This window comes from Sciurus vulgaris, assembly GCF_902686455.1.
Source record: "Sciurus vulgaris genome assembly, chromosome: 5".
NCBI lineage: Eukaryota > Metazoa > Chordata > Mammalia > Rodentia > Sciuridae > Sciurus > Sciurus vulgaris.
The window spans coordinates 110,275,041-110,294,153 of record NC_136465.1 but is presented as its reverse complement, the minus strand read 5'-3'; the positions used below and the strand labels follow the sequence as shown (position 1 = coordinate 110,294,153).

Below are 19,113 nucleotides of genomic sequence, written 5' to 3'. Positions count from 1 at the left end.
GTCTTCAGGGGAGAGGTGGAGACAAGGACGCACTAGGAAGATTTGCCTGATGTCCATTCTGGGTGGAGACAGGGATAACCCTGGCCTCCCTAAGGATCTTTGGAAATATCAGGTAGGTCATGGGGACTGGGAGTCTACCATCCTGGAGGAGGAAGGTTTGAATTATTCTATCAAATTATTCTATTGGATGCCAAAGAAGGCTAGGGAGGAGGGGACAGTTGCAGTTCCTGCTCTGCACCCTAGCATTTCCCCCTCACATTCTCTCTTAGACATCTTTCTTTGTCAGATCTTAAGAATGAGTTCATCAAAACTTGCTGGTACGAGTGAGTGAGGTGCCAGTCTAAAGCACAAGAGTACGGCTCATTCATTGATGAAAATAAGTGGATATCTGAGCAGATAAGTCAATTAACTTTCCTTCAAATGTAAAGGTCCCTGAAGGATCTGGAAGTGTATTTTAATGACCTTTCTAAGACCAAGCGGAGAACACAGCAGTAGGACCAGACTGAACCCGTCTTCTCTTCTAGACTTTAATTTTCTCCTTTGAACAAAGGGACAATGAGGCATCTGATGGAACAGAACATGTTACATGGTTGTTAAGTTAAAAAGACTGAGGCTTTTAAAAGGAGTGCCCAATTTTCCTATCAACAAGAGGCCTCTGCAAAATTTTTGCCCAATCAATATGGGCTCTGTCTTGGGCTGTGAAAAGTCCCTCTGGAAGAAAGGCTTGAGGTTGCTGAGGTCTGTTGCTGGGCCCCATCTTGACACCTTTGGTTTGTTCTCTGGACTCTGTCCTTGGTGCAGTTTTCCCTTCCTTTTTATACCCCTTGTCTTCCTCTAAAGTCCCTGACTAAAAATTCGCCTATTGCCCTGAGACCCCAATTACAATGAACAGATGGTTCAATTTGGAGTTGAAAGCCTGAGTTTGAGCTTGGGTTTTGCCATTTAAATGGCTATCTCTTTCGTTTTCCCAGAGGAAGGCAGTAACAGATCCTTACAATCCTTGGAATGACAAAGGGTGGACATGCTTCATAGATTCTAAGGGGTTTAGCAATGCAAGGGAGCCGAGTGAACTTAAGCATTCAGATGCACAGCCTCTCTTACTGTGATTTTGACTTCATAGAAGGCTGCCTCTGGGCCTCAGAATAGGTACGTAAGAATTGGTGCTTTGAAGATTCAGAAAAATGTTTAAATCTTCTCAACTCCTGGATCTGGCAGGCTCCTGGGAGATCATCAAACTAGATGAGTTCTCCTAGCTCATTTTATGGGTGGGGAAATGGGGGCAGTAATTGTCCCAGAGCAAAGCCCCAGTCTGCGCAGAGCCAGGCCTAAGTGGCAGGTTGCTTGATGCTCCGTTCTGTGCTCTTCCCTCCATTGGGCATGCTGGTTTCACCCTGTGGTTTCTGGTTCATCTTGCGGAGAAAGTGAGTAGCCCAGGCTAACTCTCCTTATAAACTTTTATCTGAGGTAACTAATGTGCTGTCATGGCTGGCCACCCAGCACCTACCTGATGAGGTGCTTTCAAGGCATTTCTAATAGGTAAAGTATTTTCTTGGCAGAATGTTGGTTTCAGCCCACCTCCTGCCCCCCGTTAACTTGGGAGACAAGGTGGGAAAGGAGAGGCCTTGGCAAGACTGATAAAGAATGAGTTGGTCTTGGGGCCTTGTCCCAAGTGGTTTGCTTTCTCTGCAGTGCTGCTGCTTTCTCTTCCCTCCTCCATCCTCACTCCATTTGATTTTGCCTCGTCACCCAGAGACATCATTATGAGAAATTCCTATAGATTCAAACCTCTCGCAGCTCCTTCTCTTTGTGCAAAGGGGCAGTCCCTTATCACCAGCTTCTATAGGGCTCTGCTTGGGAAGATAGTGTTCCAGACTCTGAGATGTTAAAGACAATGATGGTCCAATGTCTTTATTGTTCCATGTGATAACTTTGCATATAGCTCTGGTGAATTTTATTGATTGTAAAACAATATAATGATGACAGTAAATGAAAAAGCAAAAGCCCCGCCCACTGTCCCACCCTCTAACATGCCGACTGTTTCCATCCTTTGAGTTCCTTGCTGCTCTTTGTTCATATGCTGTGTGTTTGGCTGAGTAGTAACTCATAGTAGTACAATTCAGCTCTCTGCTTTCATCTGGAACATTCTATTAGTTTACCATGTTACTGCCTAGATTTCAGAGTCATCATACTTAATAATCATAATATTTCATACCATTGGTCTGTCTCAATTTATTTAACCCCTCTCCCAGTTTTGTATGTGTGGATTAGTTCTGATTTTCCTTCATTAACAGAAATACTGCTTTGAAAAATGGATACTTTTGGTTCTTTTCTTCTTTTGAATTATTTCCACAGAATAGATTCAAAAGAACTGAATTAGTGAATCAAAGAATAAGAACAATTGTTGGGATGTGTAATTTTTTTTTAAATTAAAAATTTTTTTAGCTAACACCTACCGGACTAGGCTCCGAATTCCTCCAGAGGAAAGTCATAGAGTTTGCATTCAATAAATTCAATATCTGGTAGGAAAAATACCTGTTTTAATAATCACCCTCATTTGTTCAGAGTTGAATGTACATTATACTACCAGGTATTTGCATATTATATTTTTAACTTCTCATTATCACCAAGGAGGAAAATAACAATTACCCTCCTATTTTGCTGATGAGAAAACTGAAGTTGAGAGAAGTGAAGTAGTTTGTCCAAGATCGTACAGCTGGTAAGAAGCCAAGCTGGGATTCAACCTGGGTTGAATTTAATCTGACTTCAATGTTCATGGACTTCCCGTTAGGCTACCCAGTCCCTCCTCCTACAGTGTAGGTATTTACTAAACTCTTCCCCAAATGTGTAGTGTTGTAGTTTGTCAACAATATGAGTTTGTATTTCACCTCAGTTCTGTCAGTGTAAGGTGTGATTATCTGCCTACCCCAAATTGTAGATTTTTCAGATGTAAAAACATAAGCATTATTGAGCTTTTAAAGAGTAGCTTTCAAGGTCTTAACTGAAAGGATTAACAAATATGATGCTTCAGAGAGCACGGAAAGGCTCTCCCTCAAACAGTACCCTGGAAACTGCTGATTATTCCCAGGGTTTGGCCTTGATAACAAGGGCAGAGCTGGCTCACATGGATTCTGCAACTGACTGTCCCAGATAATGTCATCTTCCCTAATATAAGGGGATTTTGTGGGATGTGCTTAATCATGATGAGATTTCAATGGCTCTAAAGTTCTTTGGCTTATTGCGCTGTTCCAGGGTGTGTGAGCAGCATCATAAGGTATTTTTTTTTTAAATAATTTTTATTACACAGGGAATTCATATGTATTGTAGAAAAATTATGTAATCCAATAAACCAAAATTAGATAAAAGCAGTCATAATACTATCTCAGAGCTATATTGTCACTGTATTTACTTTATAGTATAAAGTACACACACACACACACACACACACACACACACACACACACACATGACTTCACCATACAGAATTTCCTGTGAATTTTCTGTGAACTAGATTCTGTACTTGATATACAGCATAAACATCTTTCCAAGTCAATAAAGATACTACTATAACATATCTCCAATGGCTACATGGTGCTTCATTGTGCCATAATACACTCAATAAATTCTCTGTTTTTGGGTTTTGAGGTGGATTTCCTTCCTCAGACTCAGTGCTGAAATGAACACTTTTACAGTTAAGTATCTTAGTCAGATTCTTAATAGATTTCTTGTGATAAATTCCTGAAGGTGCTGGGTCAGAAGGCATGTAGTCTTTAAAAGGCTTTTGTCAGTATTTATAAATTATCTGCCACAAAGACTTTATCAGTTTATACTTCCTAAACTCTCAAACAACACTACATATAATAATTTATTTTTTTTCCTGTCATTTTAGTAGGTCTCTATATGATCTCATTTTATGTGGTGTTTCAATGGTTAAAATGAGATTGTACTGAAAAAATATGTTCAAGGGTGAAATGCATCTATTTTAGTATTATTATTTTAATTAGTGCATTACAATTATACATAATAGTAGGATTCCTCAGGCCATATTTGAACATGCACATAATGTACTTTGATCAATCTCATTCCCTATTACCTTTTTTCCCTCCCCTTCTCTCACTTCTGATCTGCTTTTCTACTTTACTGATCTCCCTTTTATTTTATTTTAATTTGCATTATAGTTAAATTATTATAATATAATAATTTAATATAATATTAATTATATATAATTATATAATATACATAATTATATATATTTATTATTATATATTATATAATTATATATAATAATATATAATATATGATACATAATATATATTATCATAATATATAATATATATAATTAATATAATACAATATAATATATAATCAATATTAATATAATAATTAATATCAATAATATATAATAATTAATATTAATATATAATTAATTATATGTGATATAATATTAATTAATTATAATAAAATAATATAATATAAAATATTATAGTTAAATTATTTTAATTTGCATTATAGTTACATATAATCAGGATTCTTTGTGGTATATTCATATATGGACAAAGCATAAACTGGTAGGTGTCATTTCCTGGTACTTCCCAATGTCCTCCCCTCTTCCCTTCCTCTCTATCCCCTTTCTCTATTTTATTGGTCTCCCTGTATTTTTGTGAGATCTCTTTCAAAAATTTCTTTTCTTTTTTTCTCTCTAGATTCCACATGTGAGAGAAAATATTCAATCTTTGACTTTCTTGGCCTGACTTATTTCACTTAGCATGATGTTCTCCCATTCATCCATTTACCAGAAAATGACATAATTTCATTCTTCTTAATGGCTGAATAAAACTTCATTGTGTATATATACTTCATTTTCTTCTACATTCATCTGTTGATGGGTAGCTAGGCTGGTTCCATAACGTGGCTATTGTGAATTGCATGGTTATAAACATTGGAATGCATGTGTCACTATAGTATGCTGATTTTAGTTCTTTTGGATGATTTTAACTACAAGTTAGACCAAATGCTTTTTTGAACTTAACATGTTTAGTTACATTAGCTTCAATGGACCATGAGGTATGGAAGCTTTGATTATAATAGGGCTCTTTATGAATATGGCAGCCAGGATGAGTAACTTGGAGAGAAAAAGTTAAAGGAAGAGATTTTTCTAGAAGTAGGATTTTAATGTGCTTCTACAGCTGGAATCAAATTACTGTTGAAAGAAAAAATGGTAAGAATCAAACTCTTGGGCCTAACCTGAAAGACCTTCAGTAGCTGTGAGTTTTGGAGTGCAACACAGCTATCGATTAACACACCTAAGAGGGCCGGGTGCTGGTGACTTATTCTGATATCATTTCTATTTGTTGGTGCTTAAATTCAGCAATCTGTTGCCAAATGTTACTTTCTTCTCAGGAGAGTCACACATTTTAATTAGGCAAGGAGGAAGTGGGATGTTCCATTGCCTGCCAGCTGACACTTCTGGCTAAGAAAGGAATCACTAAAAACATTAAAACCATTAAAATATAGCTGCCTTTGTTTCCCGAAATGAAATCTCTCAAGGAAGATTTTACATTTTTCTAATGCTTATTTTGGTAAACTTCTTTAGAATTGTGAAACCGAGGTGGGTGATCCTAGAGTTTATAGCCACACATGACTGAATCATATTAGCAGAAATTAGTGTTTTTAATGTTCAAGACTGAAAATAACACCAAACCAATACTTGCTGTTGAAGCCAAATCTATGATCAATAAGTATAAATTAAAAGTCATACTTAAATCCTCTCTCAATAGCAGTTGTAGCTTCAAGATGTGCAACTTTAATACTTACTTTTTGACACATTTATTTATTCTCTCAGACAGTTTTTGGCATACAGTTTATGCCCAAGGTCAGTAAGCAGTGAAGATAGTAAGATATGGTTGTAGTTCACAGGAAATTATATCTGGAGAAGAAAATCAGACAGACAGACCCAATAAAACAAGAAGCAAGTGCTGAGAAAGAGAAATGAAATTTAAAGTGGGTCTTAAAGGGAAAATTTGCTGCATAAAAAAAATCAACTTTATGTTGTTGGAATCACTCTGAAAAGCAGTATGGAGATTCCTCAGAAAACTTGGAATGGACTCACCATTTGACCCAGCTATCCCACTCCTCGGTTTGTACCCAGAGTACTTAAAATCAGCATACTACAGTAAAGCAGCCACATCAATGTTCATAGTTACTCAATTCATAATAACTAGACTGTGGAACCAACCTAGATGCCCTTCAATAGATGAATGTATAAAGAAACTGTGGTATATATACACAATGAACTATTATTTAGCCATAAAGAAGAATAAAATTATGACATTTGCAGGTAAATGGATGGAGTTGGAGAATATCATGCTAAGTAAATAAGCCAGTCCCAAAAAACCAAAGGCTGAATGTTTTCTCTGATAAGCGGATGATGATTCATAATGAGGGGTGGGTGGTGGGGGTGTGTGTGGTAAGAAAAGAATGGAGGAACTTTGGATGGTGTAGAGGGAAATGGGGTGGGAGAGGGCGGGGGCAGGAAAGATAGTGGAATGAGAAAAACATCATTACCCTATGTACATGTATGATTGCATGAATGGTGTGAATCTACATTGAGTACAACCATGTAAACAAAAAGTTGTGCCCTATTTATGTATAATGAATCAAAATGCAGTTTGTAAAAAAAAAAAAAAAAAAACCCAAGTAAATAAATAAATAAATAAATAAAATCAACTTTATGTCTACTTTCCTGTATTATGAATTCCTAAGACTAAAACAAGTTAAAATATACGACTTAGATTCTGCTGTTAAAGGTGGTTACCTCTTCAGGGTGGGGTTGATATGAAGAGGAGGAGAGGAACTTCTCTTGCCGCATGCTTTCCAGTTCTTATCCTGACTCCAATCTACTACTTTCTAGAGCTCACAGGTGCTCACAGTTTAATGGGGCAGTGAATATTAAGAGGTTTTACTTCTGAGCTTAGCATATAGGACTAAAGGAAGCTCCTCTGTTTCCTAGTTTTGATCAGTTTGGTTATACCCCAATGTACGTCTATTTGGGTTGAAAAAAGCCAATTTTATAGAAAATATCATTTAAGCCTTAAGAGGCAATATCTTAGTATTCATGAAGACCAATTTGTATTTGCAAGCTTTGTCAGTTGCTGAATGCCCGGAAGCGGGAGTCATCATGCTATCTTCTCCATAGTTGTTTATTTGGTTTATCTTACATGAAGATCTGCTCTCAGAGCCTTGATAGCTTTTAGTTTATGATAATGATCGTCTTGTGGATACATTTTTAAAAATACATTTTGTCTTTCTTATTTGCAATAAATATTAGTATTTTTCATATTATATGTACGCCTTAGTCCATTTTCTGTTCCTGTAACAGAATATCACAAACTGGGGAATTTATAGAGAAAGGAGATTTATTTCCTGCAGTTCTGGAGGCTGGGAAGACCAAGATGAAAGGGCTGCATCTGGTGAAAACCACCTTGCTGCATCATAATGTAGTGGAAGACATCCAGAAAGCCCGCAGGCATGCGAGTTTAGAGAATCTGAGGCACAACTTGATTAAGAAACAAATAGATTATGTTTGGGCTGATCGAAGTTGCAACTGGGGAAAACAGAATCAAGCAGATTTGAATGTGTGCTCTGGAGTCTTATAGGTTTCAAACAAGGTCAAAACCACAAACAGGGAGGGGGATTACATCAGTCATTGTCAAGAATATAGATTACTGTAGGCAGGATGGATGTCATGAAAGAATAGGAGCACACACTTTATATATAAAGACAGGAGGGCGAAAGGACAAGAACAAAGGAATTCCTGAGAAAGGAAGGAAGGGAGTCAGGGGCCAGATGACCCTGGTGGCTCCAGATGGGACTGGATGGCTCTTTTCTTGTGAAAACCATAGCTCTAACTCAATCACCACAGGGTGTGGAGAGGTCGGGCCCAGTGGATTGCAATGTATGCTGGGACAGGAACAAGCATCCACATGGGATCAAAAGTTCTCTGAGGTAGATGTGGATGAAATATGGTCTCCCAGGTCACCTAGGCCTTAAATTTTGAGGGTGCCTCAATCTGCTTTGCCCTTTGAATTCAATTTCTTCTACAAGAGAAAGAACACAAGAGAGCCCAAGAGTGAACTTGCTTTAAATAACCAGGTCACTCCCACAAAAACCAAATCACTCCCATGCTAATAGCATTAATCTATTCATGAAGGTGGAGCCCTCATGACTTCATCCCCTCTTAGAGGTTCCACCGCCCAGTGTCATCACAGCGATAATTAAATCAACATGAGTGTTGGAGGGAAAATCAAGCCATGACCAAATGATTCATATATTGGCTAAATATGGACTACTCATTTCTGTGGTAATTGTTTTCAAAGTAGTTGCTACGAAGAGGTTCCACAGCTTTCAGTAGGTTCTCGAAGGGTTCAGTGGTCTCTAGAAGGTTAAGGTGAATTTCAGTCTGATAGATGCAAGTAGAGGAAGGTTTTCTGAGGGGAAGGAGGCTTCTTAAAAGCTTTGTGACTGAACCAATATGGCACCCCTTTGCTCTTCCAGGTCAACTCTGGCTATGCTTTTGAAGAATCACTGTATACAGTCTCTGTTGCTGCTTACAAATCATTGCTCATATTTTATTTGATTAGGTTGAATGGTATGAAATTGCTGCTATTTGACCATTTTTTACTTACAAAAATCCAAATTGTTTACACAATACATAAAACCAAGGACTTAGTTTGAGCTCTTTCAGAAAGTAAAGTGGAAATTCCTCTTGAATGTGCTTGTGACTCATCACTTTTCAGGTCTGTGATACTAAACATTTGGCGTGGTTCAATCACAACAACAACTAATCCTCTCTGTTAAGGAGTCCAAAGACTGACACCTTAGGGCAGTACTCTAACCCTGTGCTTCAAGGCCATCTGGATTTAATGCTTGGGTTGAAAGCCAAGAGAAGATAATTATTTCAAGTTCAAGACTTACTGGCTGTGCCAACAGGAACATAACATGCAAGAGCTGGGAAATGCTCTGTCCACTTGACTTGACATAAGTCTGGTTCCTTCATGAGTACTCGGTATAGGTTTTAGCCCCATAATTTGACAGGTGAAGAGAAACAGGAGTGAAGACGAGAGATATGCAATGCCACTAATTAAGAGGCCAGAACATCAATCCTTTGAAAAAAGATAAAGGGCTTGAAGTTTTGTAGCCTGGAGAAGAGGAGGATTGGAAGTAACTTAATAGCTGTCTCTTATTTAAGGCACTGCTAGGATCACTGCCATGGTTCTCTCCCTCAGCAGAAGCCTAAGGGGAGGTGGACACCAGCTGCAGGAAGGAATGGTGTCTTCCTCATGGTAACGAAGTAGGGAAGGTGCAAGGTGACATTTAAAGTCATCTCTTCCCAAAGAACTGTGTAGAGTCTTAGTGTCGTATCTTCAACATAATAGCTTCATCTTTTTATCTTTAAAAAATTTTTTTGTAGTTGTAAATGGACAGAATGCCTTTATTTTATTTGCATATTTTTATATGGTGCTGAGGATTGAACTCAGTGCCTCACCCATGCTAGGCAAGCACTCTACCACTAAGCTACAACCCAGCCCTCATCTTTTATCTTTAGCCAGTAGGAACAGGTGTCTAATAGGGACCCTTTAAGATTTAGGAACAAACTGAAGGTCAGGAGTTTGAAGAGTCAGAGGACCTTTATGTGGTCTTAGTTTTCAGTTGCTTGAGCTAAAGTTAGTCCTGGTTTTGGGTAAAATTGCATAAACTGTCTGGATCTTTTTTCGCCTACAATGGGAAGGTGAATCAGGGAAAATATACCATCAAAACATTTAAAAATTTATTGAGATGAAATCCATACAGCATAATGTTAACCAATTGAGAATGAATGATCCTGTGAGATTAGTACATTCAAAATATTGTGCAGTCCCCACCTCTAGCTAGCTTCAAACATTTTCATCATTCCAAAGCAAAACTCCTTACCTGTCTAGCAGTCTCTCCCCATCTTCCCCTTCCTCCAGCCCCTGCAACCACCAATCTGTATTCTGTCTCCACAGATATATCCCTAGGAGTGGAGCTGTGGTAATTTTCATGCTTAAGGTTTTGAGGAACCACCAAGCTGCCTTCCACTGTGGCAAAACCATATATACTCTCTTCAGTAATATACAAGCGCTTTAATTTCTAATCATTTGTCAATACTTGTTCTTATCTGACTTCTGATTCTCATGGAATCACCTTCAAGCCTGAAGAAAGCAGAGCCAATGTCATTTCACAGGCAAGGCCACAGCCACCTGCTGGAAAGAGCTGGGCATAGAAGGAAAGAACCAATGTTTAGGTGAGGGAATAGTTCCTCTGGGTACAGTGGTGGCTCAATGGAAGGCTGGCTAATCTCCAAGGTGTTGCTGGAAAAGGCTTCCGGGAGAAGAAGCTGCTTAAGCTAGGCTAATGGCTGGGTGTTGCCAGGGATACAAGGGGGGAGGGGGATGCAGAACCAGTGAAAATGTCCCTCAAGCCCAGAGGAGGCTTGAATAGGGAGAGAAAGCTGTGCTTCTTCTCACTTACAGGAGCTGGTAGGGAAGAAATTCCACTACACATTGGTTGAAACACTTGTCTGGCATCACGATTGACAACAGGTACTCACTGAACATGGGGCACCTTGGAACTGTATTCAGCATTGGCAAATGCAAGAATGGTTGACTTGTCCTTGTTTTTCTAACCATAGGAAAGCCCATTAACCATTAGGAGTTATAGCTTTCTCAGAAGCCTGTTGAAGAAATAGGTAGCTTTCAGAATTATTTCATTCCAGAAAGGTTATAGAAGTGTTTGACAACTTTGCAACTTATTAACTTTTATCTTTTACTTGCTTTAGCCAGTTTCCTGATGCCAGACCTCAGTGTATACTGTTATCAAAGCCACTTGTGGAAGGGGTCAGGGTTGCTCACCAGCCCTACCTTCTTTGGTGTGGTGTGATTTCCACTAATCCTGCTTCATGTGACAGCTGACAGGTTACTCCTGTCACGCCACACTCCTCTGTATACCCCATCAAATGTGTATAACATAGTCTGGAAGAAATTGTGAATAATAATAATAATAATAAAAATAAAAAAATAATAATAGTAAACATGTATTTACTAGGCATCAGGCAATGTTCTAAACACATCACATTTATCAACTCAGTTCTCCTAAACCTGTGTAGAAGGTATAATAGCCCTGTGGTGGTTAATCTTTGTTGTCATCTTGACTAAATTGACAGATACCTGGACAATTGGTAATGTACACTTCTAAGTATGTCTGTGAGGGTGTTTCCAGAGAAGGATGCCATGTGGGCCAATACACAGAGTAAGGAAGACCCACTTGAATATGGCTGACATAGTCCTATGGACTGGGGACTGTATGGAACCGAAGCAGAAGGGGGACACCCCTGCAGGCACAAGGCTGCTCTTGAGTGGGTATGTTTTTTGCTACTGCTATTGTCATACTTCAGACTCCTCACTGTTTGAATTAAGACTCATGTCACCAAGTGTCCAGCTTCTTGGACTGAGCATGCTTCTGGTTTCTCCAGGTCTCCAGCTTACAGATGGCTATTGTAGGACTATCCAGCCTCTGATCATGTAAGCCAACCTAATAAGCCCTGTTTTAGTCAGCTTTTTGCTGCTGTGATCAGAAGATCTGACAAAAGTAATTTTAAAGGAGGAAAAGTTTATTTTGGGGTGCACAGACTCAGGGGTTTTGATCCATAGACAGTTGGCTCTATTACTTGGGGCTTAAGGTGAGGCTGAACATTAAGATAGAGAGTGTGGCAGATGGAAGCAGCTTGCATGATGATTAGGAAGCAGAAAGAGAGATTCCACTTGCCAGATACAAAATATATACTCCAAAGCCACATCCCCAATTTCCATCTCCTCTAGACACACCCTACCTGCCTTTAGTTAATCCCCATCAGGGATGAGATTTTGGGGGACACATAAAATCCAAACCATAGCAATCCCCCTCCTGCAACTATACATGCATTCTATTGGTTCTGTTCCTCTGGAGAACTCTAATACAAGCTCCAATGGACAGTTGAGGAAACTGAGACAAAGAAGTTAAATAACTTGTCAACATCATGCAGCTCCTAGGGGACATGATGAGCATTTGACCCCTGATCATCTTAATCCCAACCTGATACACCTCTTCTCCCTGCTTGAACCCATGTGAATGTGTAATTTTTCCAGTAATTATTGCATGGGATGCTATCATAGCAGATATATTTTCCTCCTCTCCCTGTACTCGTGGAGACGTCCAGTGTGGAGTAGGCTGAGAATACCAAACTCGACTGCTGTGACTCTTACCTCAAGGTCACTGAAAATGTAAAATAATGAAAGAATCTTTATCCTCTTCACATATGGTTTTTGCATCTCTTTACAGAGACACCCACATTGTTGAGAAGATATCACAATAAGCTTGCTTTGGGGAGGAATCTGGGCCTCCTGAGCGAGGCCGAGGGTGGACTGGCTCTTACAGTTCCAAAGAAATAGTGAATGCATCATAGAGTGGAGCCGGGGCAGGTGGGGTAAGAGGGAGATTTTCAGTGAGATGCTGTGTTCTGGGTCGTGTGCACACTCCCGTGACCTCCCCACGCAGTCTTCAGTGAATTCTAGTAACATATAAACAGACCAAAAGTAATGGGATTTTTAATGTGAAAACCAATAAAGAAGGATAGTCATTGGTATAGAACCAAGACAGAACCAGATGACATGGGCACAAGGAGGTAGAGATCTAGGCCCCAGCAGAAGGCAAAAGAAAAGCACATTAAATTTCTAGTTTTCTGAGATAAAATAACATAAAGCTTACTTCCAAAGAAAAAGGCACACATTGAGCATGAAGTGAGATGATCAACAAACTCCTGGCCTTCGCCTCACTGCACTCTTGGTGTGAAGTGGGGTCCTCCTGGGCCAGCTTGTGACATGTTACCCAAAAGGTCAGAATCTAAGTCCCTTCCCCAATCACTGTCCCTCTCCTCCATGACACCTCTCTGTCCTAAAGCGTCCCTCCTCCAGGATGAAGGTCTCTTCCAGCTTCTCATTCCTGCCTACCACAGGGCTGCAGATGTGCCTCTTTCTTGGGGGTACCCCCTGGGTTGCTCTGCTTGCATCTGCCTCAGTGATAAGGCCATGGCTAAAACTGTAAGCTGGCCTGCTGCTTCAGGCCCCCTTCTGTGTGCACTGCAGTGACAAGGCATGAGCTGGTGGCTCCTCCTCCCCCAGCTGGCAGCCCCGCCCAGCACCCAGGCCCGGCCACTCCTCCTGGAGGTGTCTGCAGCTCTCCCTGCGCTTCCTTCTAAGAGGGATAATCAGCTCTGCCCTGCGGTAATCTCTTCTTTGTGGGGAGCCAACATATTGCCTACCTTTCAGGGTCTCCCCAATCCAGGCTGGTTACTCTCCCAAATGAAAAGAAAAAAAAAAAATGCATTAGCAAAGGAATGTGTTTCAAATTATGTGTATTTATAAGTCTGCAAATTTATAACCTGATGTATAAGTTGAACATGTGGAAAACAAAATTAATACACTGAAAACACTGTATAATTACGAAAATAGGCAGTTTCCAAGATAATCACCCGCTCTCTAAGCTGAGGCAGGCAGCTGCAGCACCAAAACAGACAACAGACTCGGGACACGACTGGAGGTGCTATTTATCCCCGAGTCCCACGTAGAGGTCCCTGCACTCCTTCCACACTAGCCACAGGTTTCTGAATAAGTGACCCTTTCAACATGCTCCTGATGGTTCAAAAGCCAGGCCTGTTGGAGGTGCAGGTCAGATATGCCCACACAGCTTCCTTGGGAGGCTGAATCCTTCAGCGTTTTTGAACCTGCCTTGAAAAATACCAAGGAAACACATTGTCAGGCTGAAAGATGAGATATGATTGTTACTGTGGCTATTTCTGCCCTACAAGTGAGGAGCAGCAGTTATAACAGCATATTCAACATTGGCAAGGGTGACCTTTGAGAAGAAAGTCTCACCTGAATCAAATGCACCGCTAACACGGACATGAGGGCATCCTGGGAGTTGCTCTTGGGCAATGTGGCTCAGGCTGAGAAATTTCTCTTCTCTCCTTTCTCCCTGTCTCCATCTTCTGTCCCTTGAATGCCTTTGTCTTGTTTTCCTTACTTTGGTTTTTACCCAGTCTTCTTCACCCTAAATCTACAGATGGTACTGCGAGCATTCATCTTCCTGTAGGTAAGGTTCCCAGCACATAAACAGAATGGTTATTGCAACAGGCATGTACAGCACTCCAACAGAGAGGGAAGGAAAAATGAGAGCGAATTTGGGTCAAACGTTGAGGCACCTGGGTTAAAAAGAAAAGTTAGAAAAATTTCTCTTCGGATTCTCTAAAAATGTTTGTAGAAAAAAAAATCAATAATAGGAGGCCAGATCTCATAAAGAATGAGAATTGCCAGGGCAAACGCACTGAACAGGCCTTGGGGAAGACTGATGTGCAATTGTAAAGATTTTGATCAAGGTGACTATTGTACTAATTTGAGCTTCTGGTAAAGAAATAAGTGATTGACACAATAAAGTTAGAGGTGGGAAAGCTCTTCTGGTTGTTGAGGACACTGATCTGGGTTCTTTCCTCTAACCTGTTAGGGGTCAGTCAATCCCTGTTTTGCAGAGTCATGCATCTGGGATTTGACTTCTGAAGAAACCAGCAACTCTTCCAACAAGGGCCTCTCACTTCATGCCAGCAACAAAGGAAACATATCTCAACCACAAGGGTTCTAAGTATGGATTTTCCCCTGGCAAATCTTGAAGGCTGAGAGATTCTTCTGAATGTGTAGCAAGGGAAAGCAGTGATGTCAACAGTATGTTCTGGTCAGGCTGTCCTGTTGCAAGGAGCCAACTCATGCTACCTCAAGTTGTGGGGAATTTGCATCTAGGGAGAATTAGGGATCAGTCACATGTCCAAGCCGCATGGTCACTGAAATAGGCTAAAATAGACACTATCCAGTAGCACAAGTGACCAGAGGTCTTTCAGACTACACAGTCACTCAGGGATGTAAGGATGAAAGTAGTCGGTTTTCTGACCCTCACTGGGTGCTTTCCCAGTTTCAGGGTTCTGAGCCGACATGGCAGCTACTTTTCCCAGAACCAGACATGAGAGAGAATGATTCTCAAGACAAAAATCCATAGTCTTTTTATAACCTCATCTCAGAAGTAACACATCATCACTTTTGACTTTTTTTTTTTTTTTATTGATTATGGGAACTAACCCTGGCAGGTGGGCTATGTGGGTATGGTCTACAGAAACATGTGAATGAATGCCAGGAAGCAGAGCTCACTGGGGGCCAATGTGGAGGCTGGCTACCACATCATCTCTGGAGGTACTAGATATTTTGTATTCAGTATTCTTGTGATCTGGCAACTGTTTCCATTCCTTTTGCTGCTTCTTCCTGTATCATAAGGGCTGCAAGACTGGGAACTACATTTCTCAGACTCCCTTCCCTTCAAGGCTCTGGAGATGGGTCTAGATTTGGGCAATGAGATGTTTGGGAGTCAGAAGGCAGTGGAGGCCATTCAGTGGTGGCTGACAAAACAGGCTTCACTGGATGTGAGTTTTTCAGTGTCCCCAAACTCTGGATCCCACTACAGTCACTGGTTTTGGGGATCTGGGAAGCACGGGGTCAGCACTGACTTCAGCAGTGGCTCTCACAGCTTTCTGACCTCTCCTCTCAATAGTTACAACAGCTTCTTGAACTTTGGACATTAGCTTGTAGCCATATGACCTAAACAAACTGTTGGCAGCCCCCTGAATTTACTCTTCCAGTCCTTTTAGCAGTGTGACTTCTCTGTAGTAAATTTCTTTGTGCTTGGATACTGAGAAAGGGTTCTGTTTTCCCAGTTTGGGAAAGGTAAGAGTAGGTTAGTAGTTGAATATCGGGTTAGACTTCCACTTCAAATTCCATCTCTATCAGTTATTTGTTGTGTAGCATTAAGCAAGTTACCTTAAGCTTTTAAGTCTTAGGTTTCACATCATTTTTAGCTCATAAAATTGAGCTAAAAATAGCACTCATGTCATGGAGATTTTATGAAGATAATGCATAATAAACTTTTAGCATATAGCTGGCATGCAGCAAGTAAGCACTTACTAAATATGCATTATTATTATTACTGTAGCTACTGTTGACATGGCAGAGCAGTGACATCCCAGATCTCCAGAGTCCGTGAGAGTGCCTCCAGGGAATACACGAGAAAAGCTCAAACCATCTGGCCTTTTGTCTTAAGTGGAGTATGGAGGTGGTCATTAGAATTGAGGAGGAATAAGTGTTGTGCTGGGAGTTAAGGGAAGATACTTAACAGTATTTTAACAGGAGTGTACTGTGGGTGGAGAGCCGGGAAGCACAGACAGAAGGCCAGGTGAGATCTGGGACAGGCTGATGCTGCAGAAAGGTCCACTAGAGCCGGCCAGGTCTGACCCATTCAACAGATGTCCACATGCTTCCATGTGCTTGGACTATTTAAAAACCAATATAAGTTTAGTTTACTGATGATTGGGAAACTCAGCAAGGTGTGGGCAAAGAAGGGCTTCTCCTGTTTGATTCAAAAGATTGTTCATCCCGTGATGCAGAGGGACATGGATAGGTCTCACATACATAAATCCAAGAGTGAAAATAAACCACCTGATCCATTAGTGCAGAAATGACTCTAGCTGTCCTGTGAGCAAGGGTGCCCTTTAAAGTCAACAGCGAGACTGGAGGTGTCTTCATCTCACCAAGCAAGGAAGGACAAGCACACTGCCTAGGGTCACAAAGCTAGTTAACCAAAATCTCCTCACCCCTATTCTAGCACATTTTCTTTATCTTACACAGTAGTAGAAGGATGGCCGGGTTGAGAAGCAGGTGAATAGATTATGTTTTGGTGAATCTTCGGTAACTGGGTTATTTGATAAAAGAGCAAGGGGAAGATCTACCATTCCCTTAATTTTATGTTGTGTTAGAGCACAAAGGAGCAAGAAAGCAATTAAAAGTATTCGAAATGTCTGCCATTTGCATTTTGTAGTGAAAGTTACAAAGTTCAAATAAAGATATTACTGTTATAATGAAAGGCATTAGAAATTCTTCACCTGAATCTAAATATTCCCAGGGATCCTGTGAGTCAATCCAAAGTTGTATATGTAACTGTGTTTACATGAGAACGAGAGCGTATAGCTTCCTATACATTCACGAGAGAATTCATAACCCAAGAAAAGTATCAGAAGCACTACTGTTGAATCCCACACCTCTTCAGCACTGGCTGGCTGGTTTATTCATTGATTAAGAAGACATTTATTGAGCCTACTTGACAACCTCAAAGGCATTTAAAGTTTAGGACATCTGAAATCTGCTTGGGGTCTTTCTACACAAAGCTGAGTCTTCAGGTGTTTGCTGTTTCCATGTGTCACACCAAGGCCCAGTAATCCTCCCAGTCAGGAGCCAGGAGTCTTCCTTGGCATCCCCTCACTCCAGTCTATCAGAAAACCCTGTGGATTCTACCTCCTCACTCACTCTCATGTCCCATAGGTGGCTCTTTCTTTACTGCCATGTCCCAGCCCAGGGGGTCATCTGCCTCCCCTAACACTCACCAAGCCCTGTGTGCCCACTCTGGGGTCCACTTCGAAGTCTGTGATCTTTCAGAAATGAAAATCCAAGCATGGCTCCGATCACCACCTCCCTCTCCTGGACCTTGCTGAAAACCTTCCTAAGGGTTCTCATCATGAATACACCTAGAACTTCTTTTCAAGGCTGAAGAGTAAAAGCTGCGTGCTCTGTCCTGCTATGAGAGCTTTGGCTGTGGTACAAGTGCCCCGCGGAAAGTCACACTGGCCTTCATTAAGCTTCTTAGAGCCACCACGCTGTCTCCTGTTGTAAGGCACTTGCACACACTGTTCTCCTGTCTGAGGCTCTTTTCCTCCCTTTTGCCTGGGGCACCCTCACTTTCCCTGCACATTTCAGCTATCGCATTACCTCCTCAAAAGACCGATCCCGGCTTCCTCTCAGACCAGATGAAGTCTGTGGTTAATGCCTGTGCTTTTCCTTCACAGCACTTAGTACTGTTTGTAACAATATATTTATGTGACTAATTGATGTCTGACTCTCCCTCTATGTTATAAGCAAATCACACTGTCCTCAGAGCCTACTATATGTTCACTTTGTTACATGTACACATTAAACATTTTTTGAATAAATGGATAAGGCAGTTGGAAGCTGAGACTGTGCATGTGATGTTTGTGCATACAGTGTGCATTGACGAAGTAACAATTTTTTTGTTATTGCATTTTTATATCTTTATTTTATTCATTTATTTTTATGTGGTGCTGAGGATTGAACCCAGTGCCTCACACATCCCAGGCAAGTGGTCTACCATTGAGCTACAATCCTAGCCCCAAACTAACAATTTTTAATTCTGTAATAATTACTAATTCTGAGAAGTCATAGTATTAACTTCTGACTTCTAAGTCTTGTTTCCAGTGTTAAAAGTTCTGTGTTGATATAATATAGATATAAGATGGTCACAGTAAACACACAGCCTTCTTGAGACTTTCTGGGTCATCTCAAGCCCACTCTTCTTTCTCAGAGAAGTGTATCATGAGGGCAAGACTTCTTTTTTCCCCCCAGTAATGGGGATGGAAGCCAGGTTCTTACACATGCTATGCAAGCCTCTACCTCTGAATCACTCACAGGCTGAATTTTCATCTGTCAATGTGAGCTCTTGTCCAGAAGCTGCTCCCATGCACTCTTCAGGTAAGCCTGTGATGTGGGGCTGGGGGAAGAGTCATAGGTCACCTGGGTGCCTGTGGACACTGAGAGGACTTGTAAGTTAGTTAAACACAGCGCACTTCAAATGTGCATGGGTAATGACTAGTGCTTTCCTTTCCAGAATGTTTGTTATGCTTCTTTTCATAAAATCTAAAGTAAGTTGGTACTAATACATGAACATCTCGTACTTTAGAATTTTCTAATACATTCTTTCTCACATATGGAAGCTAAAAAAAAGTCAACCTGAGTGTGGATCAGTGGTTATAAGAAGTTGAGAAGGCCTTGGAGGGAGGAGGAATAAAGGAAGATTGGATAAGGGTTACTCAAAATCAGTCAGATAAAAGGAATGAGTTCTGATATT

The 19,113-nt window shown here is 40.7% G+C and overlaps 1 long non-coding RNA gene across 2 annotated transcripts; it reads right to left on the bottom strand.

Moving 5' to 3' along the window:
- Positions 1-5,730: 5,730 nt before the first annotated feature.
- LOC306660925 lies at positions 5,731-12,642 on the bottom strand. Of its 2 annotated transcripts, XR_013763791.1 has the most exons (4): positions 12,315-12,642; positions 10,935-11,045; positions 10,546-10,747; positions 5,731-5,923 (listed from the first exon to the last, which is right to left on the bottom strand). It is a non-coding gene; the product is annotated as an uncharacterized lncRNA (long non-coding RNA). The 2 variants fall into 2 exon arrangements; XR_013763792.1 differs by lacking the exon at positions 5,731-5,923 and having other exon boundaries at positions 10,240-10,747.
- Between the last annotated feature and the right edge of the window lie 6,471 nt (positions 12,643-19,113).